Raw genomic sequence first — 17,694 nt, 5'->3', positions numbered from 1 at the left:
GCCCAAGCAGCTAGGTGGAGAGACTATTCATTTAAAGGTATTTTAGTGTAACTCAGCTGAGGTCCTGGCCAACAGCCTACATCAAACACCAGGCATGTAAGTGAGCAAGCCTTCACTTGATTCCATTGCCAAGCCCTGGTTTTGAGACTTCATTCTAGCTGAATGTCAGACATCATGGAGCAGATAAGCTATGTCCATCATGGCTTTTCCAACTCTAGCCCACAACATTTGTAGGCATAATGCCACCAAGTGTGGAATATATATTGTATAGTAACAGTAAACAGAACTCCCTAATCCAGAACACAAGCAAGAATTAAAAAGGAGACAAGGGGGAAAAGGCTCCTTTCTAAACATTCAAAATAAATATCCCAAATTTGGGGCTCTAAGTATCACTAGTTTTCTTTTTTTTTAATTTGAGAGTACACAGAGGGGGAAGGAGCAGAGGGAAAGGGGCAAGGAGACTCCATGCTTGGCGCAGAGCCTGATGCAGGACTCAGTCCCAGGATCCCAAGATCATGACCCAAGCAGAAACCAAGAGTGGGAGGCTTTTACCAACTTGAGACACCCAGGCACCCCAAGATCACTAGTTTTACAGATAAAAGTTCTCAGATTCTCATGCAAATCTTATTAAAAGTGCATATAAAAAATAAAATAGAGGGGTGCCTGGGTGGCTCAGTTGTTAAGTGTCTGCCTTTGGCTCGGGTCATGATCTCAGGGTCCTGGGATCAAGTCCCACATCAGGTTCCCTGCTCAGCGGGGAGTCTGCTTCTCCCTCTCCCCCGCCACCCCCACTCTCACTCCCCCACCCCCTGCTCATGCACACTCTCTCTCTGTCAAATAAATAAAATGTTTAAAAATAAGTAAATAATAAAATAGAAACATACTATAATATTTTCTATCTTCATCCTATGCACATGTCTCTCCTTAGAATGCCTTTTCTCTGATGAAATCTCAATCAGCCCTTGAGGCTCAAATACTCTAGCACTTCACAAAATGAACCATTTGCCCCCATAAAATATCTTACCAGCCCTCTAATACAATTTCCTATTCTAATGCATACGTTGTAATTACTTGCCCACATGACTCCTTCCTTCCCTGTGAGATCTGCAAGGATAGGGGACATTTCTTTTTTAAATTTTTGTGTTTCCATTGTCTGGTATATTGGAAGTGTTCATTAAATTTTTGCTGAATTAACAGATCTGGTTATCTGATTTCTAAACCCACAGCAGATAAAATGCAAAAAAACAGAAAAGACAAAAGGCACTGTCATTAAAAGATAATAATAATAATTATACACACATATACACAAAATATAACACCCAGTGAACAAAGACAGAAAAGGGCAAGTCCAGGAGTTACCTAGAATTCTGTTGCATGGGCTCTATAGTCTACAGTTACAAGGCAGAGAGACAAACAGATCAGTACGTTAGAAGATGGCATGGACCTGAGTGAATTTTGGCACATTTCAAATCAGTTTAGAAAACAGGAAAATACTGGGCGCCCGGGTGGCTCAGTTGGTTAAGCGACTGCCTTTGGCTCAGATCATGATCCTGGAGTCCCTGGATCGAGTCCCACATCGGGCTCCCTGCTCAGCAGGGAGTCTGCTTCTTCCTCTGATCCTACCCCCCCTCATGTGCTTTCTCTCTCTCTCTCTCAAATAAATAAATGAAATCTTAAAAAAAAAAAAAGCAGGAAAATACTTCACATTTCAAAAGTATTTTCTCTGCTGGCTCAGTCAGCAGAGCAGAAGACTCTTGATCTTGGTGAGTTTAAGCCCCAAACTAGGTGTGGATATTACTTTTTTAAAAAAATCTTTAGAAGTATTTTCTCCTAAATGACTAATTTAAAAAAATGAAGTGCTCAAAGGAATAAAAAACAGAATCAGAAAAATTAGATACACAACCTCTCATTTTCTGAGGGTTTTGTAGAGCCACTGTTTTATAATAATAGCACTTTCTTTATATTATTTTTGTGCCCCGCCCCCACCTCTCCATAATGTTTCTGTTTCAGTTACATTTCATGAAGTACTTCCCTCCCTGCTGACCCAGGCTGCTACCTGCTACCTTATCTGTTTGGAGTGTAGCACAGAGCTACTCAGAAATACACCTACAATTTTTGTCCAACCCTCTCTCATATGCCAACATTTTTAAAAAGCATCACAATATATATAAAATGACAAGAACAAAGAGGCTATCACTTAGTATGTCTGGAAGACATTTCAGGAAATTTAAAAACAAAACAAAACAGAAAATGGGATTTCTGAGTCACTTGTTTTAAATTCTACTCACTTCAAAACTGCCCAGATCTGGGGGCACCTGGGTGGCTCAGCCGGTTAAGCCTCTGACTCTTGGTTTCAGCTCAGGTTATGATCTCAGGCGGTAAGATCCAGCCCGGTGAATGGCTCTGCGCTCAGCCTAGAGTCAGCTTAAGAGATTCTCTTTCTCTCTCTCTCCCTCTGCCCCCTTGCCCCCCCCACCCGCAGATTCTCTCTCAAGTCAATCAATCAATCTGCCCAGATCTGTTAAATAAAAAGGCCTATGTACAGTCCCACTTTTCTTTCCATTCTTCATTTCTCTTATGTATCTCCTAAGTATATGATTTCCCAGTATAAATATTAATTCAATAACAGTAATTCTCATTATTCCTGAGCAGCATATTTTGTTTTGTTTTTTGTTGTAGCAAGGGGGAGTGTTGCCATCTCTAAGAAAGGTGCAGTGCAGGGTGCCTGGGTGGCTCAGTTGGTTAAGCGTCTGCCTTCAGCTCCAGTCATGATCCCAGGGTCCTGGGATCGAGCCCCGCATTGGGCTCCCTGCTTCACAGGGAGTCTGCTTCTCCCTTTTCCTCTGCCTGACCCTCCCCCTGATCATGCTCTGTCAAATAAACAAATACAATCTTTAAAAAAAAAAAAAGAAAAAGAAAAGAGAAGAAAGGTGCAGTGCAAGATTCATGGCCATCAGCCTAACAAGGCTCTTCCACCTCCACCTGGTGGAGGCTCTTCCACTCTTCCACCTCCAAGAGTATTACTTTGAATAAGAGAAGATAACCTTGGTTTCTGTTTGTTTGTTTTTTTTTCCTGAAGCTTAAAAGTTTCAAGTTGAGAGCTATCCTGGAGTTACTTAAATTCTTGTGTTATTTCTTGTTCTCTTTGAGTGCTAGTGTTTTTCCCACTCACAACTTTTCCATTGAGGCTTCCAGATCTATGTTAAGAATAATTACTACTTCTCTACCGGAATAGGTAGGTGAGACTAACCAGGGATCTCACTGGGATAATCTGCACACCTGTGAATGATTTTTACTTTTAGACTCTATTTCTCAAACTGAGAATGAATCCCAGATATCCACTGTGATTCACAAGGGAAGACAGGAGGGCTGTACTATACCTTAATAAGGTTCTGAAGTAGGAAAGAGAATAGGAGGTTAAATAGAAACTAAAGCTGGAAATCATGGGGGCAGGCAGGAAAAGTCAGAAGGCAGAACAAATAAAGACACTGCACACACCACCCCCCCCAAAGGAAACAGAAACAGAAACCTTCAAATTCAAAGTTACGGAGTAGTCAAGTATTCAAGAAATTCAAGTTGCCAAACTCTGTAAAATCCCAGCAAATTTTTGTATCTATGGTGTTACTCCCAAGAAGCGTTTGAATAAAAGCTTTCTAGTTAGCCAAGTGTGCTGTAAAATTAATGTCTCAACCCCCATCCTGTGCCTAAAAGAGAAATCTACTACTTCCCAGGAGGGAAACAACTCCTAGGGTTCTCTTACGCTATACGTTCTGAGACCAAACTAGCTCTGTGTTTGCATCCCTCCTAGCATGAGGTCGATCGGCGTAGGATGCGCTTGTAGAACACATGTCTGGGCCCAGACAGGAGGTGCATTCAGAGGGGGCATGCCAAGAAAATGTCCTAAGATGCCACAATCTCAAGCAATAAAGCTCTCAAAGGTTTTGCTATTCTTCAGCCCTGATCAAATTAATATATTTAACAATTTTTTTTTAAGTAATCTCTACACCCAACATGGGTGGGGCTTGAACTTAAACCTTGAGATTGGGAGTCGCAGGCTCCACCAACTGAGCCAGCCAGGTACCCCAACAATTTAATTTTCCTAACACTTCTGGAGAAGCTGAAGTCTTTTTATTATTTATTTATTTAAGTGATTTCTACACCCAACATGGGGCTCGAACTCACAATCCTGAGATCAAGAATCCCATGCTCTTCAGTCTGAGCCAGCCAGGCACCCCTAGAGAAATTGAAGTCTTAACACTGAAAAGACCGGCTGCACAATGTGAATCCACTACGAAACTACACATTTAAAAACTAAGATGGTAAATATTATAAGTATTTTGCCACAAATTTTTTAACTAAAAAAAACTAAAAAATGTCTAAAAAACAAAAAGCAAACAAGCAAAAACTAGGGGCAATGTTTCATACTAAAAGAGACTACAGAACCAAACGCAATGAGTGAACTTGATTAGCTCCTGGTTTGAAACCCAAAACTGTAACAGTTTGGGGACAACTGGGAAAACTGATTAGAGAGTTGATAGTTAACATTAGTTTTCTTGGGTTTAATAGTCATATTCATATTATATATGATTCTATAAAACAATGTCTTTATTTTAAGGCAATGTGCTTTATGGATAAAAGGTCATCTGTAACTTAATTTCAAATAGTTCATCACACACACACACACACACACACACACACACACACACAAAGAGGGAGAAAGAAGATCACATACAGCATTGAAATAGTTTTTTAGTCACTTGTTCTACCACATTATTGCAGCATCACAGGAGCTAAGAAAAAGAGATATATATGACAGTGCACATCACAAAGCACCACTCTGCTTTTCCACCTGAGCTGTACACTGTTTTTACTACTTTAATATATAATTGGCTGGTGACAGAATGTAAATAGCTGACAGATAGATAGATAGCTTTCTGAATTACTCCGCAAATAAAATGATCCCACAAAATAGAGAATTACTGTTTAAGTAGAGATTTGGGAAGAAGGTTGAGAATATTTTTATAGGTGTTGTTACAAGTATATATTAATGTGTGTGCTATAAGGGCTTTGCTCTTTGGATAGCTGTAGAATTTCATTATTTATCTATTGAGACATCAGCCCTTCAAGTGCTGCTTTCATTCTCTTTTTTATCACTTCTTCAATGGAAGTATTTAAGTGCCAACCCTGGTATACTTTTCTTTCTGTTTGGTTTTGTTTTATTACCTTTCCAGAACTACTGAATTTCCCCAAGGTTTTCTTTACCTTTTTTCTCCTCTTTCCACTATAAACTGAGATTATTAATCCCTCTTCTCACCATAGTGTCAAAATATTCTGCAGGGGAAAAAACAGTAAGTCTCAGTGTGAAAAATGTTCAGTTTTACAGAAGCAACAAAGCCCAAAATTTTAGTCTTTATTGTTTCTGTTTTGAAGGTAAGTGGACTTCTGTATTTTTTTGTAAAATCTGTAACCAATGTAATAAGCATCTCTACTAATAACCTTTGAATACTGTTGGACTCTATGTATACTTTTTGTTTTGATCATATACTTCGCTATTAACTAAGATCAATAATATAAACTTCCAATAAATTGAATTTTATATCAAACAGTTGCTTCCTAAATTTTAGAATAACTCATCAGTTTTCTCGAGGCAAATCAAAGAGCGTGAACTTGTATGGTCAAGGCCAGGAAGAACAGACTAACGGGTACAAAGGCTCATGTAAAGAGTAGAAATAGGGAAAAAAATGGGTTTGTGACAGACTTATCTAGTAAGTGTTTGGGAATGTCATTCTGTGATGAGTGGGGACTTGTATTATTATTAAAGGGATATCTGGGGAAGATCAGTCTATTAATGACTTACAGTGCCGAAGAAGAATCTGTTAAATCAGTCCAAATACAGTTTAAAAATGAAAGCCTTTAAGCTGTTCTGTAATACTATTTTGGAGGAGGGGGACAAAGAATGAATGAATAAATAAAATATATACACATATATACTCCATCTTTACTACTCAATCTTTAGCAAACCAGTAAGAAAACACGTACAATGTCCTTTCATTCAGATAAGCCAATACATATGGTCATTTTTAAGCGTCTTTACTGAACACAATAGACAGACAAATTTTAATGCTTGATTATTCAAAGCATTTTAGTTTAGTTTAGTTTTTCCTCCTTGATATTAAACTCCAAAGAGTTTATATCAAAAATTCTAACTTGTTTCACTGCTATTAGGAACTAATCCACCATTTATCTCTCTCAACTTTCAAAAAAAAGTTTGTATAAAAAGCCTATTCCACTTAAAATAACAAGAACTATAAGTTAACTTCAGTATGATCAAGTTGATAAACTAGTAGTAGGTCCTTAAAGCTGCAAAGGCATGTACCTGCTACCCTGGATTTATTCTATATACACCTTCATTAATTTATAGATTTTAGTCCAGGCTACTCTACTGCATTGCTATCTTCCATCTGCATGGTGCTAACCTTTTTAGCCTAGATTCAACACAGCAACTCCTCTCTAGGCCACTCCAGTTTCTTTCTGAATGCCTTTCCTTCTCCCCCCTCCCCAATATACACTTGATCTCTTTCTCCAAGACTGTAAACAGCTCTGAACAACTGAGGCAGGCTCAGGAAAAATCTACAATGAGACTGTGGAAAACACCTGAACCTCAACGGGAAATTTCTCAAGAAGAGAATGGAAAAGGGCACCCATAGCCAGAAAAACTCTATCCCTTGGTAAGAAGGTGCTGGCTTCCCTCACTCCTGAGGTACAAGCCAGGTAAAGGTGCTCAGCCTCTGAAAATCACAAACCCTTGAAGGTCTTCCCTTGCCATACCCGGTCTTTATCTGCTCTTGGGTGGAAGAATCCCCTCACTTCTCACCTCACAGAGCGTGGGGTTCTAGAAGGGCTGTGGGGCTCAGTGGAACAGGCCATCAGCACTGCCCGAATTACGGCTACAGATCAGAAGATGTTATACATGAGAGCCAGCCAGCTCCTGGTAAGAAATCCATATGCAAACAATTTTGCAGGTAAGCATCTGGGACCCCAGTCCCCTGGGACTCACCCCATGCTCCATCTACACAGGCTCTCCCTTCCCTCCCCGCCACAGGGTCAGCAGCTGCTCCCAGTGATAGTGAGAAGGGGAGGGGGGCTCTCCTAGTGGAGTCCTGACCTCTGCAGGAGGCCCAGCTCACTGGCCCTACCACAGGCACTCAAGGTCAGGCCAGAGGTATCCGGACCCAGTCCCTTCCTGCCAAGGCTTTGCTCGCCTCGAGTGGAAAATCTGGGGTTCTCTCTTTTCTCCTCAATGTCTTTTCTCAAAGTGAAAATATTTACTACTACAGTAAGATCACCAATGATTACAAGAATGCTATTATGTGAGCATCCTTTAACCTTTAACCAGAGAAGGATAATGCTCCAATTCTGTTTTCTAATGTCCTTCAGTGTCCAGACATTTTGTTGACTTTTGTTACTATCAACTGTCACTGACAATATGTTCAGTTCACAATGAATATGTCATTTTTGTGTGTAATTGCTTAAAGTCTTTCATTTATCAAAATTCTTAATTGTATACACCTCCTGCTTAAAATAAAAGGTAGTACAGCATAAATCAAAGAGCTTTACATGACTTCCACCTCCTTCACTTGGTTCCATTATTTATACTTACCATGTGTTTATTTAGGAAAGACCGTAGTGGTGCTATGATACATTAAAACGACATTTTTAATGGGATAAATATTTTTATATCACACTTTTACAGAAGGGTCTTAAGGAATCAAGATATTATTACTTAAAACAGCAACAGGAACACTACAGATAAGACTCAAAATAGAATTCCAGAAATTGAAAATACAATACACTACCAGAAACTCCAAAGAGGCAGGCATTCCTAAGGCTTCAGGAATTTGGTTACAATTTCCATCAATCTTAAATTGTCTATTTCCAATTTACACTATTTGGACCACTTGAACCTAATGAACACTTTCAAGACATCTAACACTACAGAGTTTGTAACAATATCCTTAAACAGGTAAAAAATAAAATACATAAAAACTAAGGAATGTCGGATGCCTGGGTGACTCAGTCAATAAAGCATCTATCTGCCTTTGGCTCAGGTCATGATCCCAGGGTCCTGGGTTCGAGTCCCGCATCGGGCTCCTTCCTCAGCAGGGAGCCTGCTTCTCCCTCTGCCGCTCCCGCCCCCCCCCGCCCCCCTATATCTCTCTGTCTTTGACAAATAAATAAAATCCTAAAAAAAAAAAACTAAGGAATGTAATACTCAATCCTATTAGACAACAGAAGCTCAGCCCCCCAGTGTGCTGGACCACAATGTTGTCCAGCTACCGACTAATTTCCAACAACAAAGCAGCCAATTACTACACCGTGCCCGTTAAGTGATCTGTTTTCAACCTAATGGCTTACTTAACAAATAGCTAGCTTCTTCCCTAAGTGCTGTTAGCAGAGCCAATCTGTTTGGTAAAGAGGGAAACCATAGATCATGATCATACATGAAATACTTAATGATAGTAACAGACTTCCTCCATAATCTTGATTGTGTTCCCTTCACTACCAGCTACCTTCCATCATTAAGAAAAAAAAGTGAGAAAGCCAAGGAAGAAGGAGAAAAGGAGGCAGAGGAGAAAAGTCTACAAGGATTTATACCCAAACTGAAGCTGTCCAAAGTTGTGCCATTATTTACCAGCCCATCCTCACTTCAAAGTACCCAGCCCCAAAGAAGCTGGAGCCTCGGTGCACAGCACACCTAACACCATACCCACCACAGGATGCAGACACAAGGTGGCCCAGACAGGACAACACAATCACCTCAAACACCCACAAGCCCCTACTGCTTGTCTCCATAACGATGAAATAACCAATTTCTGTAATTTCAAGAAACGCTATTAATGTTCATAGAAATCCATACTCTTGACATTCAGATTTTTAGCAAGAGATTTCCATTTTCCTTATTTAGGTATCTAAAAGTATATGTGAAAGAATTCACCACCTATGTTCCAACAATAACCAGAGGTAATTTACCTGATAAACACAGTTATGAGTAATTCTAGTTTTAAAATATACACAGGCACATTAAAAATGTATTTTTAATTTAAGTAATCTCTATGCCCAACATGGGCCCAACATGGGGCTCGAACTCATGCCCCCAAGATCGAGGCACATGCTCTACCGAGTGAGCCAGCCAGATGCCCCTAAAAGTTTGTTATCCATGTAGCAATCTAAATTTCCCTTTTAGTTTGACTCTAGAAATGACTCAGGTAAAAACACAGGTTCCTATAAGATATGCAACTCCATTTTGTAATTTACATTTTGACAATAACTGAAAGCTTTTCATCAGTAAGCATATTAACAATAGAATTAGAAATTTTAAGATAAATATTAAATAGTCTTACAAATGCTACTGTACCACCAAAGGCAAGGGAAGTCACTTCATGTTTGATTAATAAGCTGATTTTATAAGCAGAAATAATCCACTAGAAAAGACAATCGTCATTTAGACGGCTACTTCAATGGGCAGAGGTCAGTCAGCAACAACAGGAACTTCCAGAACTCTCATACTCCGCAAACTAAGCCTTGGAATATGTGGGATCACACTGCACATGGACACACTAAATGAGTAACAGAAAATATCATGCATTATATTTTCATCCACGACAACAAGTCTTCAGTGTCTGGGAGCTAGAACGCTGAAAGCAGTGTATGCTGCTCCCCGCACGTGCATAGGTGAAAGAGTTCCCTGAAAGCTCTCCTCGCTCCCTGCAAACAATCAAGCAGACAGAAGAATTCCACAAATAGCAGAGCACAAGTCAGATGACTGCATATATTATCAGCCTTCTTTTAAGACTACAAGATCTCAACACCAAGTCATCCACGCCACAGAGATTGCACAAAATCTGTAAAACATGCATCCCACAATCACCACCTAATAGTTAAACATACTAGAATTAAATATATTGTAAAGAAATAAGAAGCCAAGTATCTGTATCAGCGTTTCATCCTTTCTAAACCTATAACCCCTTGTAGTGCTCTCAATCTATTTTCCTCCCTAGCCCCCACAATCAAGTTTTCTTGAACTTACCTTCTTAGCTTTTTCTTGTGAGAATTAGGCAACCTGGATGGGCTTTCTCAAAATATACTCCTACCCCTTTCCTCTTCCCGAGTGGAGAATTACTGATCTGTGTTACCTCCACAAAGCACTTGATAAGACACCACCACATTACACTAAAAGAAGCAAAGCCCACCAGCTAACAGAATACACATTAAGGGGACAGGGCTAAGGGACAATGTTTGCCTGGATTCGAATTCTTCTCCAGTAGTCTGGCTGTGTGACCCTGGGCAAGTTAACTTGACAGTTCCGTGCCTCCACTTCATGAACTACATAACAGGAATGATAATAAGAGCACCCACCTCACTGTGTTACAGGGAGAAACACACAGAGTATACAATAAGGGCGCCTGAACCCTGCACCAGGTTTTTAGCAAACAATAAATGTTACTTGTTTTTACTTCATCCATTACCATTCTTATTTTTTGAAAATTAAAAGAATCCTGCAATTTAAGAATTGTTAAACAGTGGGCTGATGACTAAAAAGCCGGAGACTATTTGTAGATCTTAAGTAACACCTGTCCAGGTATAGGCTTGCCTTGATGCAAGGCTTTGCTACACACCTGCTGGCATGATTTGCAGGACTGGAACCACTCAAGTCTCTCTCTCCCTTTCATGGACTAAACACCAACACTGACAGCCTTATAAAAGGCCTGAAAACATGTTCTCTATCAGATTCCTAAAAGGAATACATTCTCAGACACCATTACCTCTGATACTTACGATTTATTTCCTCGCCCTCACTGGTCAAGGGTAATCCTCCCCCTCCCCCTGAAGTTTTGCTCATGGGCATAAGGATTTAATCTCTCTTAAGCTTCATCTTCTGAAAAATGAGGTAACCTCTATTTTACAGGGCTGTGGCAAAAAAAAGAAAGAATGAAATGCAACTCAAAAATCCCCTAACAGGTTGCTGGCACTCAGGGAGAGCTGCTATTATCATTTACATTGCACTGTCAATATTCTCCCAACACATACATTTCAGTCAAGAGTAAGAATGAGTTAAATCTAGAAAAACTAATAATCATAGAAGAACACCTGTGAGAGGCTGCACAAGGGAGTTTTCCATCCTTTGGAAACTTCGGGTGTGAAGGCCCAGAATATGTAGCTTTAGAGCAGCAACAAGGCACACTCTCCACAAAACTGGGATGTCCCTGACTAGTTGCCCTAATACCTTTGACCAGCTAAAGACTGCCATGCTGACCACACACACGACACGATTCCAGAGAATATAAAACAACACTAATTATAAATATTCATACCCCCATTAAAAGAAAATTATTTGATTGTAAGCTAATCAGTTAAGGGGACATTTAACAACTTATAAACCTAATCCTATTTTCAGGGGGAAAAAAAAGCCCAAACCCAAATCAAAGCAAAATTTTTTGACAATATATAATTAAAATTACACACACCAAAAAACCAAATCATTAGTATCCAAGCAAATTGAAAATTAAGGTGAACATGTACCTTCCCACCTTCTCCTCCACCAAAAAAAATCACCCACTCTGTGTTCCCCATTAAATCACAGGATTCGTAATAGATGGTTTCCACTATCAAAGTACACTGCCAATGCTAGGATACTCAAATGCTCATCAAATAAATAATGAACAAATGAATGAAACAATGGTTAAATGAGGCAAGAATGCAAAGACAAGATCTAAAAAGCCCAATGTGGGATTTAAGTTACCCATTGGGAACTCTTAACAGTTCATAATTAGCTGCCTGAAAGGCATAAATTCTACCAGATTTAACCTGCTAACTTCAATTCTTCGTGTATCTATCAATTGATACTTAAAATTAAAAACTGTTTTTTTCTTTCAGAACCTTTAACGAGTTGCCAATAACTTCTACCTACAAGCAGTTTTCCTCTCTTTCTTAAAGTTAAGATTCTACATCCAAAAGCCTCAAAAGCAGCTAAATAAAATATCCTCATAGGTTCCCTGCTTACTTAATTCTCCTCTAGAAATTTCCAACTAGGGAACCAACTTAAAATTGTCCTGGAATCAATTTTTCCAGTTGCATTATGTCATCATAAGCCATTGGAAGCCAGAAATGTGGTTAGTGATGAACATTTCATAGGATAGACATAAAATCTTTGCCCTAAAAGCCAAGAGCATTGTGATCTACCTACAGGCCATCTAGTCCTTTCATTTCAGTTACCTTCAAACACAAGTTTACCTTTAAGATTTCCAGTCCTTCTCATAACGTTTTGCCTCAGTTTTACAACAGCTAGGAAAACTAAACCAGCTTCTAAAATACTCACAGAAGTCACAATCTCACCTCTATTTAGAAATTAGTACCTAGAATCCATAAAGTACGAGTTTCTTTATACCGTCTGAATTGAGGGTCTATGACCTAAAATTGTATTTTATAGCTTTTCCAAACATCACTTTTAACAGACTCTGAAGAGTAACATGACATAACACATTCTTTCTACAGTTTGCAATTCATAAACCCTTCTAGATTGGAAACAAACACTTAAACGCTAAGAATATTTTTTTTGTTTAGAAAGCAAGTCATAGAGGTAAAATGAGCTTCAGGTTTGAGTATAAGAAACTGAAGGTTTTGTTCTGTTTTCCTTTTAATGGCTTTCATCATTGGTATGTAAATAGTCTGATTATTTCATTAGGGGAAAAGATACTAATTTCCACCGATTTTAAGATTTACGGCAATAAAAGACCAATACCTTAAAGCAGTAACTTATTTTCTTTCTCCCTCCTATTCTCTTAATTTAAAATTGATAGAGCATGTAATAACATAAATTACCAAACAAAACTATAATCACAGAATACTGAAAAGCCATTAATTTCTTAAATAGCAGTTTTGCCATAAAAATAGCTAAGCATTAATTAGGCTTTTAAATATAATTTCAACAATGACATAACAGTGGTCAAAATATCAAATAAGAACACACTGCATTTCAGAAAACTGGCCTTCTAGAAAAATTGTTTAGACTTTTTTTTTTTTTGCTACCTACCATCCTAAGACTGCTTAAAAGAATCACTTTTAAACCCAATACAACACAAACATTTTTCTCAGAAAATCAAGCTCTCAACTATGGGTCACATTTCAACCTGATGTGATTTGAAACAGCTAAGGTACTGAATCCTTAAATATACGGTGTGTAATGAAAGCACCGCTCACAGGTCCTTGATGGGGAGGCTTAGAAAGCTTTAATAAGATAGAGCTATAGATAAAGCCGACCAAGGAGCATTACCCCTTTATACACTCATACCCCAGCCCAAGTCCCCCTCCGATCCTTACATTTTACATTTCCAGTGAAATGTTCCTCTAATACTGAACAAAAGTCATATAAATTATATTTAGCCAACAAAAGGTTAAAATCAGAGTCAAAGTATCTAAAAAATATAAAATTCATAATCAGTGAGCTTCTTTCTACCTTGTTTCAGTACCCTGACATCTAAAAGTCAAAGAACTCCTCTGTTAAGACTGAAATCCCCAGGAGGAAGAAGGCTCAGATCTAGTCTGAGAGCACACAATGGAATCACAGCTGACGATGCACATCTTTTTCTAGATGTCTCCATATGCTTGAGAGGTTTTTTTTTTCTACCCCCCCCCCCCCCCCGCCCCAAGCCAGGCTTTAGAGGACTTGCTGCTCTCTGCCACCAAGAATCTGAGAACATTTTCAAGGATTGTTGTAGAGAATGAAGTAAAATAATGTGTTGCTCTTACACATACAAAAGAGAGAGAAGGGCACACGTCAGAGTGGCCATCAGTAACTAAATTAACTAATGATGGGGGTTTTCAGTGTTGTCAAATTTTGAATGTTGTTTAATTTATGATATTCCCCACTTCTGGCAGCTAAATGTTTTATCACCACAGTTTTTATTATCACTAAAATAACACCCAAAGGGCTACAGAAAAATGCAATTAATTTTTGTCTACGTAAACACTCAAAATTATACTGAATTGAGAATTCATATTATAAATTTGAGAACGGTGTATTACAACAACACATCTGTAGAGTGTGGTAAATACTGTTTCCTAAAACTACAGTTCCTCAGTTGTTTCTTATACTAACCAAATATTAATGAAAGCTTGAGAAAGCAGTATAAATAAATACCAAGCACATAAGACACCCCCCCCCCAAAAAAGCCTCCCAAGATCAGTTAAATTCAAGGGATACTTAGCACAAAATGAATGAATTCCTTCTCAGTTTAACATGATTCGTTCTTTGAACTCCCAAAGATTTTACAAATTCCAGTTGGGAAAACGATCCTTGCTGCTGTCAGTGTGCACTAAACCTCACCAACAAAGAACAGGAGCATATGCCTGGGGAGCAACCTGTGCTCTTCATTGAGAACCAAAGACCTATCCTCCCTATTCTTAAAAGTCAGGAGTTGAGAAAGTCACTATACTGAACCCAAAAACCAACATAAAACAACCAAAGATGTCTCCTAACCTTGCATAAACCAGAAAAGTACTCACACACTGTACAATTCAGCCGTGTGTTTAAAGAAAACTATTTTTTTAAGAATCTTTTGTGTGGGAGTAATCCAGCAAACTACACTTTAGACTTTTTTTTTTCTGTAGACAAATATTCTTTGACTAGCTTTGCTTTTTAAATACCAACGCTTTATTTTTCAAAGTGATGCTTTTGGTTCCTAACTTCATTTTGTTTACTCAAGAAAAAGAAAAAAATAAAACAAAACGCATGCCATAAATTTTTTTTTTTAAGGTCATCCCAAATGCCGAACTTCCAAGTGCACTTTGGGAACTGGCGGTCTAATTAAACAAGGAACCAGTGAAGCCATTACAAACAATGATGCTTTACACTCCCAATAATCAATTGACTTAAGACTATCCCGATGCCTTCATTTTCAGAGAACCCTTGCAAATTCACTGTCCCCACCCTGGAGTAGCTGAATGAAAGTGAGGTAGGGGTAAACTGATAACTCCTATGAGCCTCTGCACGTAAACCCGTCGCTGAGGTCCAGGACACGATCACTACAATATATATGCCATTTTAGAAACGGGCCTCGGAGAGTTACTGCCACATACTAAGTGGCTTTAGACTTCGTCGTGTCTAAGACGACGTCTCTTGTGGCACCAAGAAAAATACAGTATCTCGCGTAAACTACATGCCTCCTAAGTGGGAGACTCTATAAGTGACACTACCGCACAGACCAAGAACCGGGTGACTAGGGATGGACAAGAGTAGCTAGCTCGGCGTCTCCATGACTCCCCCGCCCCGCGTGCAACTCTGCTCTAACTGGTCGGGAAGCAACCCCGCCCCCTTCCTTCCTCCGGTCCCCACGATTGGCTTACCGACACCCGGCAGGTCAGCTCCCCGCCTTCGATTGGCTCACTGCCCCATCAGTCACACGCAGCGAGATTCGGGTCGGTGGGAGGGGAAGGCGTTGGAGGAGGTGGAGTGGGAGTGGGATTAGAGGACGAGGTGGCTGAGGAGGTGTTCAGGCTTGGTCCCCGGTGTGGGAAAGTTTCCCCTACCATGACAGACCCCGAGAGCGTTAGGCCCGGTCCAGCTCTGGGCCGGCGCAAGGGGGCTCGGGTCCCCGATTCCCGCCCCTCGGTCCCGCAGGCCCCGGAAACCACTAGAGGGAGGGGGAAGAGGGAGGAACCATCTAACCAGGGACCGACCCACCCCCGATCTCGGAAGAGGCGCCTCCGGGACTCCCCGGAGGGGCGAGGGGCGGGGGACGGGGAACCCCGACACGCCGCGACGACCCCGGCCCCCTCACTCATAAGCCCCCAGAGGCCCGAAGGAGAAGTGTCCTCGGGCCCGGGGTGTGACCGTCGCGAGTCAGCCGGGAGAGCCCCTCCCGCTTCCCGCCTGGGGCCCTGAGGGCCTGTCCCTTCAGGGGCGGGGAGAAGGGGGAGAGAAAAGGGGGCGCTGGCGAGCCAACCCGGAACCTCCCGGACCGCCTCCCGCCCCCAGCCCCGGCCCCAGCGCGCCTCCTGCACACATGCCCGCACCCAGAAAGTTAAGTCAGGGGCGAGCCCAGCTCGGCGCCGCCGCGGTCCGGCCCCCGGCTCCCCGCCCCCACCGCCGCCCGGCCTGCTCGGCCCGAGCGCGCCGCCCGCCCCGCCCGCCGCAGCTCTTTCCCGTCCGCCCGCGGCGCACGGCGCCCCTCGCCCCCCGCCCCCGGCGCTGACACGGGCCCGGCCCGCCCGCCGGGCCGCCGATCCCCTCCTCCCAGCGTCTCACCCGGCCGGCCGCCCCTGACATCGCGCTTCACCTTCACACACCCCCGAGCACTTCCCGAGTACTGCCTCCCCTCGCCCGACTCCCACCCTCCGCTGCAGTCGCTCCGCGTTTCCATTAAAGAATGCACCTTCTCAGGATTCACCTTCCCGTCTGAGCCTCTCTCCCCCCGAGGGGGACAGGAGCCTCGGTGCTCGGCGACCCCGCACCGGGCGGGCTGGCTGGCGCCTAGCTCCTCAGGCGGGAGCCGCGCCCGCGCCCCCGGCCTCCCCGCCGCGCCTCGGTTCTCACCTCGCCGGCGCCGCGGGCTGCAGCCTCCACCCGCCTCGCGCTCCGGGACTCGTCTCCAGAGCTCTCGCAAAGCGCTGGAGCGCCTCCTTTCTCTCCCAGGGACTCCGCGTCTCCCCGCCGCTTCCCGCCCTCCCCACCCCCCAAGACCCAACTCCCCAGCTTCGCGGCGCCTCCGGGATGCAACTCCCGTTTTCCGCGCACTCCGGCAGCGGTCCCCGCACACAAAAACAGCCCTCTCCGCGGCGCACGGCTCCGCCGGGCTCGGCGCAGGAAGGGCAGTAGCGGCCGGGGGTGGGGACGCGGCGCCCCCCGCCCGCCGCCCGCCTCCCGCCCGCCCTCGCGGCCCCCAGGGAAGGTGCGGTTACCGGCTCGGGTCGGTCACGCCGTCAGGTGCCGGCTGCCGTCGGCGCTGACCTTCGCCGCCGAAGCTGTGGCTGAGGCTGCGGCCGCCATGTTCCCGTGTTAATAACTGCTGCCTGGTTGTTTATTTCAATGGAGATCCTCCCCCAACTCCCTCCTCCTCCTCCTCCGCGTCTCCGCACTTGCGGAGAGAGACACAAACCGCGCGAGCTCGCGAGCAGGGGAGGGGGCTCAGGAGCCAGGCCGTCCCTCCCTCCGCCTCCCTGGCCGTGGCCGCCGCCAAGTCCTGTCACTGGGGAAGGGACTGGGCGGAAACTTGCCTCACGCGCCCCCGAGGAGGGGGCAAAGGTAGACGGAGCGTTCTCCGGGTAGCAGACCCTGGCCGCGGGGTCCGCAGCATCTCCGTCGGCAGAGTCCTCTGAGAAGGCGACCCGGGGAGAGGTGAAGAGTGAGGGGGAGAAGGGAAAGGGGACAAAATGGGTGACTGTGGCAAAGGGAGGGTGTCCTATGGGTGACTGCAAGTGAAGGGAGAGTAAACAGATGACTCCATGGGAGGGCAAAGGGCAGCAGTGCCAAAAAAGAAAGCGAGAGGATGGGACTGGCCGGGGCTGCAGAGTGCAGGCAGTGGGTACTTGGGGCTGCAGACGGCGGGGAAGATGCCCCGGGCGAAGATCGGGGAAAGCCAAGAGCCAGGTTCGCCCGGGGAAGAGCCTCCCGCCGGGGCTCGGACCGGGCCCCTCCGC

General features: G+C 43.3%; 1 protein-coding gene across 5 annotated transcripts in view; it reads right to left on the bottom strand.

Moving 5' to 3' along the window:
* Positions 1-17,263, bottom strand: part of NCOA2 (nuclear receptor coactivator 2) — a 285,919-nt gene extending 268,656 nt beyond the window's left edge. For 4 of the 5 annotated variants that reach the window (XM_088022803.1, XM_028113019.2, XM_088022804.1 and 1 more), the window contains exon 1: positions 16,957-17,263. The gene's annotated coding sequence lies outside the window, so the exon portion shown is untranslated. Of the gene's footprint in view, positions 1-15,402; positions 15,425-16,956 lie in introns of those variants that run through there. The other variant, XM_028113024.2, reaches the window with a different exon arrangement.
* Positions 17,264-17,694: the final 431 nt, after the last annotated feature.

This window comes from Eumetopias jubatus, unplaced genomic scaffold (genome assembly GCF_037043125.1).
Source record: "Eumetopias jubatus isolate StellerSeaLion01/CBP00866 unplaced genomic scaffold, mEumJub1_p1.0 scaffold_4, whole genome shotgun sequence".
NCBI lineage: Eukaryota > Metazoa > Chordata > Mammalia > Carnivora > Otariidae > Eumetopias > Eumetopias jubatus.
This window is presented reverse-complemented; position numbering and strand designations above follow the sequence as displayed.